Here is a 15,673-nt window from a genome sequence, read left to right on the forward strand (position 1 = left end):
CATTGAGGTGAAAGGAGACTGCTTTTGTCTACGTAGGGATTATTTGTTTAAAATCACACACATTGGAACAATTTATGTAACTATTTTATCAGCAGGATTGTGGCCCTGTCCAGAAGCAGAGCCCAGTGTCCACAAAGAAATTAGTTTAATGGAAAGTGTGATGCTTGTCCAGGATGTCAGAAAATTATTTGGAAACTCCCTATGCTGAGAACTGACATGAGGAGGAGACCCACGCATCTGTGCTGATTCATATGCTTTCCACGCAGGCACTCAGTCTGTCCTCACAGTGTTTATTCAGTGGCAAGATTCAAACACATCCCCTCCCAGTGTCTCAGCACACCTCCCACTGTCTGCACGATCAGAGGGAAAACCATGCTTTATCAGATCCAGTGCTGTTATTTGGCCCCGAACTGAGGGCTGCCACACCATCAAATGAAACTAGCATTTTGATCAAAACCATTTAATTCCATCATTACATTTTGAGGAGGGAGTTCTATTTTTTTTATAAAACAACTATTTGTGATTGAATTATTTAAGTTGTGATTGTGTTGTTTGGTTTATTTTGAAGTTTAATGAGTCACATAGACATAATTATTGCTCACATTTAAAAAAATATTTTTCTTTTACTTAGCTGAAACTTTTCAAACATTTAAACTCCAGCTACTTAACAGTCTTTTGTGGCATAGATGCTGGCTGTGAAAGTGCTTCATCTATGCATTTGTGGAAGTGAACAGAGCCGTAAGGATTTGCAAGTTATTTGCACAGCAGGCCCTTTCACTGTTAAATTGGTGAAAGACTTTGAGAGGATGGGAAGGACAGAAAAAGGTGCTTCCCTTTGCTGCTTTGCTGCAGGGCAATGGAGGAACTTCCTTGGAATATCCAGATGCCACGTTGTGCAAAGGCATAGAGTCAGGAAGCCTTTCATTTTCTGCAATTTGTGCCTAAAATTGTTCTGTGTCTTTGGAAGATTCACAAGATGGAAGAAGGATTTGGAATGTTAATCAGCCCCTAATATGAGGAGTTAATTCCTTCAGGAGGGGTGAAGTGTTTTCTTCTGGAATTAGTTTTGCTTATTGTAGTTATACTGGATTGCACCAGACCTAGACAATTTTCATCCTTTCAGTGAAGAGGCAACTGCTCCTTGCAGTGGAGTGCTCAAACCATGAGCATAACAATGCCCATTAAGACTCAATCCTCCTCCAGTTTCTTGTGAAGAATAATCCTCTTTTTGTGCTGACTAGTTTTTCCCCATTCACAGGTAATCGTGCACTTGTCAGCAGCAAGGGTCTCTTGCGGAGGCTTCAAGACTCTGCTCCTGCTGAGGTCCTGACTTGATGACAACTGTAACCCTAAGGCTGGCTTCTGCAGGCACAGATTCTTCTGGGCCCCTCTTTCTGCTGTGCTTAAGGCAGCTAAACTCACGATTCTGGCTCTTGCTGAGTGAAGAGCTGTTTTCCCCTTTTCTCTCCCTCCCAACCAAGCATTGCTTCAGTATGCTGAGGCTGGACATCTCCTGCTAGATTCCCCCACAGCTGGTGGAAGCTTCCTCAGGCTTGGTGGTGAACTCATGCTTACCAGCTTCCTTTGCTAAATTCAAGTAAATCCTATTACTCTACAGTTGTTAATTTTGCATTTAAACAATGGAATCTTTCCTCTGTATAGTCTTCTAGCAGTTAAGAAATGCCTTTTTGCAAAATGGTATAAAAGGCTGAAGAGCAGCAGTGGTTGCATTTTAGTTGTGTAAAAATTGTGCACGTTGTTACAGGTATTCACCCTATTAGCTATCATCACGAGGTGCAATGGCAAGTTAAAAAGAAGTGTGGGTAAGAGAATTAAGAATGTTCCTCAAATGTTTGCTCAGTGGAAGCTATATTCCTCACTTTGCAAGGGTTATTTCACCGTATTTGATGCAACATAACATTTGACAATGACAGCTTCAGTGTTGGCCTTATGGCTGTGCATTTTCTGCAAATGAAAACGCAGAATCTCCAGCTATCCACCTCTACTGCAATGCCAGGGATTTGAAACAAAGAAAGGGTTGGATTTTATGCTGTGTTTAGGTTTGTTTATGTTTTGGCAGAAAAGCTGGTTGATCTGGTTTTTCTGGGATGAAGTCATTACTGTATTACCTTTCCTGATGTGGTGAAAGGTTTTCCTTTCCTTTCCTTTCCTTTCCTTTCCTTTCCTTTCCTTTCCTTTCCTTTCCTTTCCTTTCCTTTCCTTTCCTTTCCTTTCCTTTCCTTTCCTTTCCTTTCCTTTCCTTTCCTTTCCTTTCCTTTCCTTTCCTTTCCTTCCCTTCCCTTCCCTTCCCTTCCCTTCCCTTCCCTTCCCTTCCCTTCCCTTCCCTTCCCTTCCCTTCCCTTCCCTTCCCTTCCCTTCCCTTCCCTTCCCTTCCCTTCCCTTCCCTTCCCTTCCCTTCCCTTCCCTTCCCTTCCCTTCCCTTCCCTTCCCTTCCCTTCCCTTCCCTTCCCTTCCCTTCCCTTCCCTTCCCTTCCCTTCCCTTCCCTTCCCTTCCCTTCCCTTCCCTTCCCTTCCCTTCCCTTCCCTTCCCTTCCCTTCCCTTCCCTTCCCTTCCCTTCCCTTCCCTTCCCTTCCCTTCCCTTCCCTTCCCTTCCCTTCCCTTCCCTTCCCTTCCCTTCCCTTCCCTTCCCTTCCCTTCCCTTCCCTTCCCTTCCCTTCCCTTCCCTTCCCTTCCCTTCCCTTCCCTTCCCTTCCCTTCCCTTCCCTTCCCTTCCCTTCCCTTCCCTTCCCTTCCCTTCCCTTCCCTTCCCTTCCCTTCCCTTCCCTTCCTTCCCTTCCCTTCCCTTCCCTTCCCTTCCCTTCCCTTCCCTTCCCTTCCCTTCCCTTCCCTTCCCTTCCTTCCCTTCCCTTCCCTTCCCTTCCCTTCCCTTCCCTTCCCTTCCCTTCCCTTCCCTTCCCTTCCCTTCCCTTCCCTTCCCTTCCCTTCCCTTCCCTTCCCTTCCCTTCCCTTCCCTTCCCTTCCCTTCCCTTCCCTTCCCTTCCCTTCCCTTCCCTTCCCTTCCCTTCCCTTCCCTTCCCTTCCCTTCCCTTCCCTTCCCTTCCCTTCCCTTCCCTTCCCTTCCCTTCCCTTCCCTTCCCTTCCCTTCCCTTCCCTTCCCTTCCCTTCCCTTCCCTTCCCTTCCCTTCCCTTCCCTTCCCTTCCCTTCCCTTCCCTTCCCTTCCCTTCCCTTCCCTTCCCTTCCCTTCCCTTCCCTTCCCTTCCCTTCCCTTCCCTTCCCTTCCCTTCCCTTCCCTTCCCTTCCCTTCCCTTCCCTTCCCTTCCCTTCCCTTCCCTTCCCTTCCCTTCCCTTCCCTTCCCTTCCCTTCCCTTCCCTTCCCTTCCCTTCCCTTCCCTTCCCTTCCCTTCCCTTCCCTTCCCTTCCCTTCCCTCCCCCTCCCCTCCCCTCCCCTCCCCTCCCCTCCCCTCCCCTCCCCTCCCCTCCCCTCCCCTCCCCTCCCCTCCCCTCCCCTCCCCTCCCCTCCCCTCCCCTCCCCTCCCCTCCCCTCCCCTCCCCTCCCCTCCCCTCCCCTCCCCTCCCCTCCCCATGTGTGTGTGTGCAAACAAGCAGGGTAACGAGCAAACGAGGGGTGCGAGGTGCAATGGGAAGTGAGAGAGGCCCGATTAAGGCAAATGCAGTATTTTTATAGTGTTTCAGAAGAGGTGTGTTCAGCCAACTCAGGCAGACTTGAATGAACTTTACAGATTGGTACAAAGTTATAATCAATTCATACATTGGATAATTTTTACCAAAACAACTTATCACAGTATCACAGTATTATCAAGGTTGGAAGAGACCTCACAGATCATCAAGTCCAACCCTTTACCACAGAGCTCAAGGCTAGACCATGGCACCAAGTGCCACGTCCAACCTTGCCTTGAAGTGCCCCAAGGGCGGCGACTCCACCACCTCCCCGGGCAGCCCATTCCAGTGTCCAATGACTCTCTCAGTGAAGAACTTTCTCCTCACCTCCAGCCTAAATCTCCCCTGGCACAGCCTGAGGCTGTGTCCTCTCGTTCTGGCGCTGGCCACCCGAGAGAAGAGAGCAACCTCCCCTCAGGTGGTTGTAGACAGCAATAAGGTCACCCCTGAGCCTCCTCTTCTCCAGGCTAAACAATCCCAGCTCCCTCAGCCTCTCCTCGTAGGGCTGTGCTCAAGGCCTCTCACCAGCCTCGTCGCCCTTCTCTGGACACGCTCAAGCATCTCAATGTCCCTCCTAAACTGGGGGGCCCAGAACTGAACACAGGACTCGAGGTGTGGTCTAACCAGTGCAGAGTACAGGGGCAGAATGACCTCCATGCTCCTGCTGACCACACCATTCCTGATGCAGGCCAGGATGCCATTGTCTCTCCTGGCCACCTGGGCACACTGCTGACTCATGTCCAGGCGGTCAAGGTCCCGCTGCAGAGCCCTTCTTCCCTCCAACCTGGTCACATCTGCCCCCAGCTTAGTGTCATCTGCAAACTTGCTGATGACTGACTCCGTGCCCTCATCCAGATCATCTATGAAGATGTTAAAGAGGATGGGGCCCAGCACTGATCCCTGAGGGACACCACTAGTGACTGGCTGCCAGCTGGATGTGGCACCATTCACCACCACTCACTGGGTCCGGCCCTCCTATGGTACCACACAGGGTTCAGCCCCCAACAGGTGTTCATCGGGTGATGAGAATGCATGAGAACCAAGGTCCCTTATTGCAAAACAATAGCCTATGTTTATAATTTTGCCCCTCTGGGGGAGAAATCTTCCCAGAGACTGTACGACTGCTGGGACAGCAGCTGCCATCATGCAGGCAGATAGAAAGCAATATTTTGACTTTTTCAATGGCTAGCCTTTATGTGAGCCACAACTAAATGTACAAATAAGGGGTTTGCAAAAGGGTTCTGCTACCTTCCATGACAAGAATGCATATCATGGCCTGCACATGAAAATAATTGCAATATGAATAAATTATCTCTTATCATGGTTGTAAGTTACATTTAAAATACATAATTCAATGCTCAGCACAGGTCACGAGAGACTACAGTGAAGTACTTTATGATGAGTTGAAGAATTTATGAAAAGCAATTAGGTGGTTCAGGGAGAAGACCTGTTCCAAAGAGCTGGACCTTGTGGTGCTTGGCTTCTGACTCCCTGCAAGGAGTGTAGTCTTGTTTCTGCCAGGCTTTCATGCTGGGCTGAGCAGCAGGAGGCAGCCCCAGTGAGCTTGGACTTGAGTGCTGGTAACCCATGGGTGAAATGCAAGTGTAGGCTGTCCCTGATAGAGGGAAATGGCTTCCTCTGGCCTTATTAGGAATTATCCATGTTCCTGTTGTTGAAGAGAGGTCAAGGTGATTTGAGTGGAGCTGGTGAACATGTCCCAGGATATGCCTGATAAAAAGGATGAAAAACACTTGTGATTTGGAGTAGATTCCTGCAGGTTCTGAGCAAAGGCCTTCATTGCCTAGGGGCTTAGGCAGAAGCTGCTCAGAGGAAAGGTGCAGCCTGCCCCGTGCCTAAGAGACATCAGATGTCTAATCCAGAAAATCCTGTTTCTGCTTTACTACTGGATGTGGCAAAACAGAGTTATTTCTTACTGTCAACTTCCCCCCCCCCCCCCCCCCCCCAAAGAAAATCTACAGAGACAGAGCAGGAAGAGGAATGGCACTCTTTTTTACTCATTACCTTAAAAGTATTGTGAAGATCTAGGATGAGATCTCGGATTTCAGCTCACTTAGCTCCTTAACCTGAGACAGAGGTCCTGCCTTGAAGTTCAGAGATACACGGGCATTTTCATTTTCTCTTAGTGAAACTATTCCCCTTTAACTAGGTATTCATTAGCACACTGACATTTCACATCCTATTTATTAACAGTGGCATGACAGGATGTTACTGAACACCACAAAATCTTTAAAAATGTGAAATAAAACCACAAAGGGATGATCTCACAGAATCTTTGCATAGCTCTCCACATTCTCAGTGCCTACAACAATGAAGGGAACAATTAACATGCAGCAAAACTTCACAAAATTTTCAGGTTCATCCCCAAGAGCAATGAATTTTCCTATTTCATCAGTGACTTCTTAACACAATGGCAAGCCTGACTTCTCCATATAGGACCAGCCTTTCTTAGAGTGCTTGGTTGTAGACCTGTAAAATAATGCTTGCCTTTTATTTGAGTTTTATAGTTTATGGCTTTTTAATTAGTATGCATTTTCCATTTCTTTAAGGCCTCTCCTTATAGTTCACAAAATAGCATCACATGCCCAGCAACTGGAAAAATATCTCAGCAGTTGCAAACCATGAAGTGGTAACAAGAAGCATGAAGTGTTGAGAGTCTCCAACCAGGTTCATATCACTTTACAAGTAATAAGCATCAGCTTTTCATATATTGTCTGTAGCTTGAGCCATTAAAATATACACAGGTTGTATTTTTAAAGGATTTGTGTTTCTTGTGGGAAGATCGGGATATTTTTATTTTAAATAAAAGATTCTCATTAAACTAAGTTCACCATTAAAACCGGGGTGGGTGGGGGGGGGGGGGGGGGGGGGGGGGGGGGGGGGGGGGGGGGGGGGCTGGGGAGAGAGGTAATTATGCAGATCTTCACAACAAAGCCTCTTTTATCATTGCTATCAGCTTTTCAGGCCAAGGATTATGTAGTGGCTGACTCAGTAGGTGCACTGTTTTAGCATGAGTTTTCTAAGTGCTATCAAAATACACATTCAGCTTACTTAAAAGATAAAAAAAAACCAGCAAAAAGTGAAGAAGTGAGGAGGTTGCTTTGGAGTAATGCCAGTGCATGCTGATGCCAACAGCACAGATGCTGGCACAAGAGCTCACGGTGCACAGAAGGCAATCAGGACACACACTGCTGCATTTACCTTTCCCTTCTCTGTTCCCCACCCATGTCTTGGTATTTCTGTTACAGTAAAATGAGTCAGACAGTACTATGCTCTATCTTTCCTTACACAGTCTAAAACTACCTGAAAGGAGGCTGTAGCCAGGTGGAGGGGCTCAGTCTCTTCTCCCAGGCAACCAGCAACAGAACAAGGGGACACAGACTTGTGTGGGGGAGGTATAGGCTGGATATTAGGAGGAAGTTCTTCAGAGAGTGATTTGCCATTGGAATGGGCTGCTAAGTAGATGGTGGAGTCACCATCCCTGGAGGGGTTTAAGGAAGACTGGATGGGGCACTTAGTGCCATGGTCTCGTTGATTGGACTGGATGATCTTGGAGGTCTCTTCCAACCTAGTCGATTCTATGATCCTTTGGATCCACTAGATAGTGCTAGAAGAAAGGACTTAAGGTCTCTCAGTTCATCCAGTAAGCCTATGCCTGAGTACATTATCTACATCTTCTGCTAATGTTCAACACTCAAATGTGGTTAAATAGCATATGCTGAAAGACATGCTGATGGGAAAGAAGACCAATTTGTCTAAACAGAGAGCTCTGGCTGGAAATCAGGAAAAAAGAAGGTTCATGGCCTTTGGAAGAAGGTGTAGGCAACTCAATGACTGCAGAGATGCCATAAGATTTTGCTGGTGGAAAATGAGAGAAGCCAAAGCCCAATTAGAATTTAATTTGGATAATGCAGTAAAAGACAATTAAAAATGTTTCATTAAAGACATTTACACCAAAAGGAGGGCTAAGGAGAATCTCCATCCTTTGATTGATGTGAGGGGAAATGCTGTGACCTAGGATGAGGAAAAGGCCAGGACACTTAACACCTTCTTTGCCTCAGTCTTAAACAGAAAACCCAGAGCTGCAAGACTGGGATGGAGAGCAGATTGAAGCCCCCATAACTTGAGTTTAAATGGTTAGAGACCTGCTGGACCACTTAGACACATGAGGCTATGGGGCTGGGTGGGGTAAGCCACATCCTTATTGGCAGTCCTGGCTAAGCAGATATCCTGCTTTCAGCTAGAACAGAACTAACTCTGTTCAGTGATTTTACTTTTTGGCTGAGTCTCTTCTAAGTGACTGCACCATCTGAAGTTAACAGCATGTTTGTGCAGAAAGTGTCTGCTTCTAACAGTGAGAGTGCTTGATATTTGTAGCTATTTCTAATGACTGCTATGCAGAAAGGCTCTTGCTTGTACTTGGTCCTATGGATTCCAGTTTTACTGCTAAGTCTCCTACCGGTGTTGGTGCTGTAAGTAAGAGCATGCACTCGCAGGACGAGGTGGATGCTACAGATGACTCAAAACTGACCAGTGATGTATTTCATTCCATATAGGTTATACTCAGTATAAAGCTGAGGGATCATGAGGTCGAGCATTCTTATACAGTGGCTGGTGTCTGAGGAGGACTCTGTCCATTCTGCTGTCAGTCCCAATCCAGATATTTCTGAATTCCAAAATAGAGCTTCTGAATTCTGCTCCCACATGCATCTGAATCCAGTTTGAGACTTCACCAGTGCCTGTCTCTACAGCATCAGTGGTGATGGCAATGTAATTATCATCAGAGGGAATGGGTTAGGTATTGATTTGTATATATTTAATTTTATGGGGTTTATTTTTTTAAAGCTGCTTGGGTTGCCCAATTCCTAAGTCTCTCTCCCTCACTCCCATTCTCTCCTGCTTTGGGAAAAGAGCAGGGTTAATAGAGAGAGTCTGTCATTTGTCTGGTAGCCAGCCCAGCCCTAACCTTTGGCAATGGGGAGGTCTGAGCTGACTGGAGGTTAGTAAATGTGATGTCTATCTACAAGAAGGACCAGAAGGAGGACCCAGGAATCTATGCACCTGTCATTCTGACTTCAGTGATGGGTAAGATTATGGAGCAGATAATTCTGAGTGCCATTGCACAGCATATATGGGACAAGCAGGTGATCAGACCCAGTCAGCATGGTTTATGAAAGACAGGTCCTGCTTGACTAACCTGATCTCCTTCTATGAGAAGATGACCCACTTAGTGGAAGAAGGAAAAGCTGTGGATGTTGTTTACCTGCACTACAGCAAAGCCTTTGGCACAGTTTCACACAGCATTCTCCTGGAGAAATTGGTCCTCATTGCTTGGAGGAGTGCTTTCTCCTCTGGGTAAAAAACTGTCTGGATGGCCAGGCCTAAAGAGTGATGGTGAATGGAGTTGGGTCCAGTTGGTGGCCAGTCACAAGTGGTGTTCACAGAGCTCAATTTTGGGGCCAGTTACATTTAGTATCTTTGTCAATGATCTGGTTGAGAGCATTGAAAGCACCCTCAGTAAGTCTGTGGATAATGTCATGTTAGGCAGGAATGTTGATCTGGTTGAGGGCAGAGAGGCTTTGCAGAGGACAGGCTGGATTGACAGGCTGCAGCCAACTGTATGATTTTCAACAAGAACAAGTTTTTAGATCACAGCAGCCCATGCAATGGTACCAGTGCTAGAATGTTTCGGGAGATTAAATGGATCTAATTTCATCATGTGTTTTACTAAAGTAGCTAGCTACAACTAAGAGTTGGGTTTTTTTGTTGTTGTTTGTTGTTTTTTTTTTTTTTTTTAATAATGAGTTCTGAATTTTGCTGTGAAAGATAATGAGACTTGGAGGACAAAAAAAACAAACATACAAAAAAAACCCCTACCCCAAACCAAACCAACCAACCAACCAAAAAACATTAACCAGTAGCCCCAGTTTATACCTCCAGATCCTCAATGCTCTGTAGACAAATCTCTGTATTTCACCATATTTTTTTTAAATGAAGTTGATTTAGTGCTTTGTGCTAGTTTGAAGCTAGCTAGAATATTTTGGTGAGAGGAATTAGATTATAGGCTGTGAAAAGGAAACAATGGTGATGTCTACTTTACTCATAGCCTTGCTGGGATGTATAAGAACAAGAACACAAACATAGATAACACAGAGTTATCTCTCTGTCTTTGGGGCTGCACTTCTCCCTCTCTAACCTAAACTGTTGTCTGAATGAATAATCCATCTGCTTCCTAATTCCCCTGGCCAAACCTCTGAACTCACCTTGAATGTAAGGCAAAGTCTGGGGTAAGGTAGAGGGGTGGGAAGAGGGTGGAAGGGTGGTTGTGAACCCTTCCTGGGGACTCAGGTTTCTGGGAGGGCTGTTGTGTTTCTGTATTACTTTTTACTTGTACATAGCTATATATATTGTAAATACCTGCTTGTATATTGTGCTAAGCTGTAAATATAAAGCTGTAAATATGAAGTCCAGATTGACTGAGTCTAGTCTGGGTGATTCTACTTAATTGTGTGAGTGTGTGGCGGGTAACAACCAAACCATCACATGCTTGTAACATGTTCAGTCCAAACACAAATATTAAGATATTTTAAATAGTGTGTTAAAATATGCTACAAGTTTTCCCACCGTTTTTTTTTTCTGTCCTGTGCTGTGTTCAGTCAGGTTAGTGTAATGGCCTCTGAAAGTAGCTGCACTGCAAGAAGACGCTGCAGTGACCCTACAGTGGTAAAAATGTCTTAGTTCCAGTAACATTCACTCTTGTTACAACAAGTAGAATGGCAAGACAGAGGAAATAAATAAATATTTTTTGTTGGAAGGCAAGTGTCAAGAGGGATCAACATAGTTTGCTTCCTCTGTTCAATCACTGACAGTACATGCAAAGGCTGCTATAAGCTACTGTCTGTCAGCTTTCTTTTAAGGTGAATGGTGATACTCAAAGACAGGCTTCTCTTTGGGACAGGAGCCATAAAGACTGTCCTCCTTAGACATCATGGTTGCTTCACAGTCTCAAGTTGTGCCAGGGGAAGTATAGGCTGGATGTTAGGAGGAAGTTCTTCACAGAGAGAGTTATTTGCCATTGGAATGGGCTGCCCAGGGAGGTGGTGGAATTGATGTCCCTGGAGGTGTTCAAGAGAAGACTGGATGAGGCACTCAGTGCCATGGTCTAGTTGACTGGACAGGGCTGGGTGCTAGGTTGGAGTGGATGATCTTGGAGGTCTCTTCCAACCTGGTTGATTCTATGATTCCAGAAACCTAAGTGTGAACGGGATAATAATTAAACCTCTCCCATCAGCAGGGGCATACTTGCTTTTTAAAAAACTTTCATCTTGATTTATGGAGAGACCTTGTGATGTGTGTAGAGCACTACTATCTCCAGCCTGAGGAGAGGCCTCTCATGGTCTGTGTGTTAAAGTAGTAAGAGAATATTTGTGCTACCAGTTGAGAAACTCACAAGAGCTGCAGTTTAGCACATGGCTAAAATCAGAGCAGATTTTCATCATGTGAGAAGTTCTGCTCTCTGGCCCAGCACTGGGGAAAAGAAGGGAAAATCCCTTGAATGCAATAGTGAAAGCTAGATAAAAAGTGGCAATAGTGAAAGCTAGATAAGGAGTGGCAATCCCATGGTTATTATGATTACCATATCCTTGATTTAGATCAAAAGATAAATTTCTTTTTTTGAACTCTTAGAGAGTATTTCTCTACTATCACATTTTCCCAGGCTGCCTTACTTGTGGAGTGATAATACAAGGGCAAGAAGCACAGCAACAATAACATGAAAAGAAGTAATCTGCAAAACAGCTTAGCATTTGTATGGTTAGTAAGTCATGCCTTCTAGGTGGCAGTGAATTTTACAGTAGCTATTACAGAGCAAGCATTTCTGACACCTTTAGCAGTACTGATCAGTGCTAAATCTCACTGAAATTGTAGAGTGCTAACAAATTGCCTGTAACTAAAACAACAGTTATACTTGATAGTTCTGGGCTACTCAATTCAAGAGAGATGTTGAGGTGCTGGAAGGTGTCCAGAGAAGGGCAACAAAGCTGGTGAGGGGCCTGGAACTCAAACCGTATGAGGAGAGGCTGAGGCAGATGGGGTTGTTTAGCCTGCAGAAGAGGAGGCTCAGGGGGGAACTCATTGCTGTCTACAACTACCTGAAGGGAGGTTGTAGCCAGGTGGGGGTTGGTCTCTTCTGCCAGGCAACCAGCAACAGAACAAGGGGACACAGTCTCAAGTTGTGCTAGGAGAGGTATAGGCTGGATGTTAGGAGGAAGTTGTTGCCAGAGAGAGTGATTTCCCATTGGAATGGGCTGCCCAGGGAGGTGGTGGAGTCACCGTCCCTGGAGGTGTTAAAGAAAAGCCTGGATGAGGCACTTATTGTCATGGTCTAGCTGACTGGACAGGGGTGGGTGGATAGGTTGGACTGGATGAGCTTGGAGGTCTCTTCCAACTTGATTCTATACCCTACACACAAGTCCATGATACCAAACCAAGCATTTATGCAAAACATGTTGGTGGTGACTCCAACAGAAACTTTGGCCACAAAGCCTAGAAAGCATTTCATGATTGAACACAGAATACACAACAAGAGGAGCTGTGAGCAAAGAAAGAAAGCCCAGTTATTCTCTAGCTGATACTTTTAATCTTTGTGCAATGTAATTTTTTAGTGCAATAAACAGAATTGCCATAGTAAACATCCAGCTTCATGATTTGTACCTTTCCAAATGACCTAATTCACAACACTCAATACAGTCTTAGAATAAGCAGCAAATATATCCTGCAAGTTGATTATAAAACCAGGGCTGTGGCAAGCTACCCTGGCCTCAGTGCAGATCTATCCATCCTTACTATGTTCCAGTCAAAATTTGTAGGTTCTTGTCCAATACAGCAAGTAAAAGTAAAAAAATATCTCTGAGAAAACTCTTACACAAAAGATAACAATAGTTTTTGTCCCTACTTTTGTCTCAAAGCATTTGCTTGATGAATTTAAGGAGCTACCACCACCTGCAAGGACCCTCATATTTCAACTTTGCTTATAGAAGTGAAATGTGCTGGGGGAAGTATAGGCTGGATGTTAGGAAGAAGTTCTTCACAGAGAGAGTGATTTGCCATTGGAATGGGCTGCCCAGGGAGGTGATGGAGACACCGTCCCTGGAAGTCTTCAAGAGAAGATTGGATGAGGCACTTAGTGCCATGGTCTGGTTGACTGGATAGGTCTGGGTGCTAGGTGCTGATCTTGGAGGTTTCTTCCAACCTGGTTGATTCTATGATTCTGTGTTTCAATTTGGATGGTTTTCTAGGTGATATGTATTCTCAGTGAGCTATCTTGGAAGACCATCTTTTAAAATGTCTTCTTGTTGTTGTATGGAGTCTCGTTGCTGTAGAATGTAACTAAAGAAGCCCTAGTTTCTCTGTGTGGCTGGTTTTCTTTATTATTGCTATAATGAGAAGTGATCAGCTCTGTTCTTGGGTCACAAAACATCTGTTTTCTCTAATGAAAGAAATACAGGAAATGCCTGTTTGATAGTGTTGCTGTTACAGTTACAGCAGTGGATTAAAAAAAACTCTGATAAGTGACTAAAACATACATGTACTTGTATACATACACATATAAACTCTGGGCACAGGACTCTCAAGGTAATTTCCTGTTGTGCATATGCCACTCTGGGGTGGCTGCACCTTATGTATCAGCAACATTTGGTAAGGTTAGTCTGTAATCTTGTGCTTGTATGTCCCAGGCCAGGGGAGAGGCTGTTCCAGTTCACTAGCCTGAGGGTAATGCCACCTCTAGCACCATCACGTCCGGCTCTTCACACAGTTCTTTTCTCCTCCTCCCCCATTGTGCAAGCCTGATGCAGGTTTTCCCTGTTAAGAGAAACAGGAAAGCAAATCTGGATCATTTGTACAATCCTAATGAAGATGAGACACTGAAGGAAAGCTGAAGGCTTTGGTACCATGACCTAGAGAGGTTAATCTTCAGCCAAAGGACATTCCACAAAGGAAAGTGACCAAGATCACTCACATGGGCAAACCAGCACACTTTCAGGCAGGAAGAGCTCATTTGCTGCCTCATCAAACTGAGTCCAGTTTCCTCACCAGACATCACTAAATCATAATGAAGTCCTGTAAAACTCAAGAGTTGTGCCTAATTCATGGCATAGACAATGTTGGCATCTTCCTGTTAATGGGGGCATCAAAGCTCCTTGCCCTGTACATACTAGAGTAAGCCGAGGCTCTGTCTAGCCCAAACATCCGCAGGCATAGGTGTCCCTGTGCTTTGGGCCAGAGGCTAAGCAAACACTTTAGCCTCAGAAAAACATGCAGGCTCACTTGCTGTGCACACCCAACCTCATTCACAGCTTTATGCAAAAGACTAGGCTGTAGAAGAGATCTTCAGCTGTGGGGATGGAGGAAGGTGGAGGCTGCCTTCATCCTGCCTGCCCCTCCTCTTCAGCTGAGTTTGTGATTTTGCTCTTCAGCGTTTAGCGGGAGGGTGACTGAAGGGCTGAGAGGGTTGGGGCAGCCAAGTCACAGGTGCAGAGGCATCCACTGCCGCTCCTGCTGCCCCCAGGGACCTGGGGGTTGCTTGCTCCCATTCTGAGATTGGGGAAGTGATGCTGGGCTGGGTACACCAAGTTCTTAATGCAGCTGCAAATTGTCTGTTTGCTCTGCAGAGACTAATCTCAATAGTTTTGCAACAGTGGATTGGCTTTTCTTTAATGCTTTTAGAAAAGCAGGACAATTAAAATTTTAAATCCTGTTTAGTTCCAGTGTGATTAAGCTGTCACCACAGATACTTCTTCCCCATGAGCACCTGACAAAGCATGCAAAAGTTTAGAAGATGACATTTTTGATATCTTTGTAGAGTTTTCATATATTCATAAGAGAATTGTAACCCTCACATCTGGACAATGCTTCTGCAAACTTCAGTTTACACTCAGTATCAAAAAATAGCACTGAATGAAGAAGTGGCTTCTTCTTAGTGCTGCTGTTCACTCTGTTTGTTTTTTCTGTACTAGCCTGGAATGAGGGGGTGAGCAAAGAAAACCAAACCCATCTTGTTTCATTGGAGTACAAACTGTGATCAAGCAAAGATAAAATATTTTGCTCAGAATAGCAATAGCTCTTGATAACTGATTTTCAAGTTAGGAAATATTTTCACTGTGTTAACAGAACAGGCCAGTAGTTGTATAGAATCTGCTGCCCTGCTGATCTTAGTTTAGGAACTAAGATTTAAATTAAAAAAAAAAGAAAAGAAAAGAAAAAAACCCACAGCAACCTGGAAAGCTAGCCAGAATGGTTTAAAGTACCCAAAACATTGTTTAGGGTTTTTTTTTGTTTTGGTTTGGTTTTTGTTTGTTTGTTTGTTTGTTTTTTTCCCCAGCACCCAGCCCTAGCCAGTCAATTAGACCATGGCACTAAGTGCCTCATCCAGTCTTTTCTTGAACACCTCCAGGGATGGTGACTCCACCACCTCCCTGGGCAGCCCATTCCAATGGCAAATCACTCTCTCTGGCAAGAACTTCCTCCTAACATCCAGCCTATACCTACCCCAGCACAACTTGAGACTGTGTCCCCTTGTTCTGTTGCTGGTTGTCTGGGAGAAGAGACCAATACCCACCTGGCTACAACCTCCCTTCAGGTAGTTGTAGACAGCAATGAGTTCCCCCCTGAGCCTCCTCTTCTGCAAGCTAAACAACCCCATCTGCCTCAGCCTCTCCTCTTAGGGTTTGTGCTCCAGGCCCCTCACCAGCTTTGTTGCCCTTCTCTGGACATATTCGAGCTCCTCAACATCTCTCTTGAATTGAGGGGCCCAGAACTGGACACAGGACTCAAGGTGTGGCCTGACCAGTGCTGAGTACAGGGTCAGAATAACCTCCCTTGTCCCACTGGCCACACTGTTCCTGATGCAGGCCAGGATGCCATTGGCTCTCTTGGCCACCTGGGCACACTGCTGCCTCATCTTCACCCTACTATCTACCAGTACCCCCAGGTCCCTTTCCTCCTGGCTGCTTTCC

Source organism: Pogoniulus pusillus, chromosome Z (genome assembly GCF_015220805.1).
Source record: "Pogoniulus pusillus isolate bPogPus1 chromosome Z, bPogPus1.pri, whole genome shotgun sequence".
NCBI classification, from domain to species: domain Eukaryota; kingdom Metazoa; phylum Chordata; class Aves; order Piciformes; family Lybiidae; genus Pogoniulus; species Pogoniulus pusillus.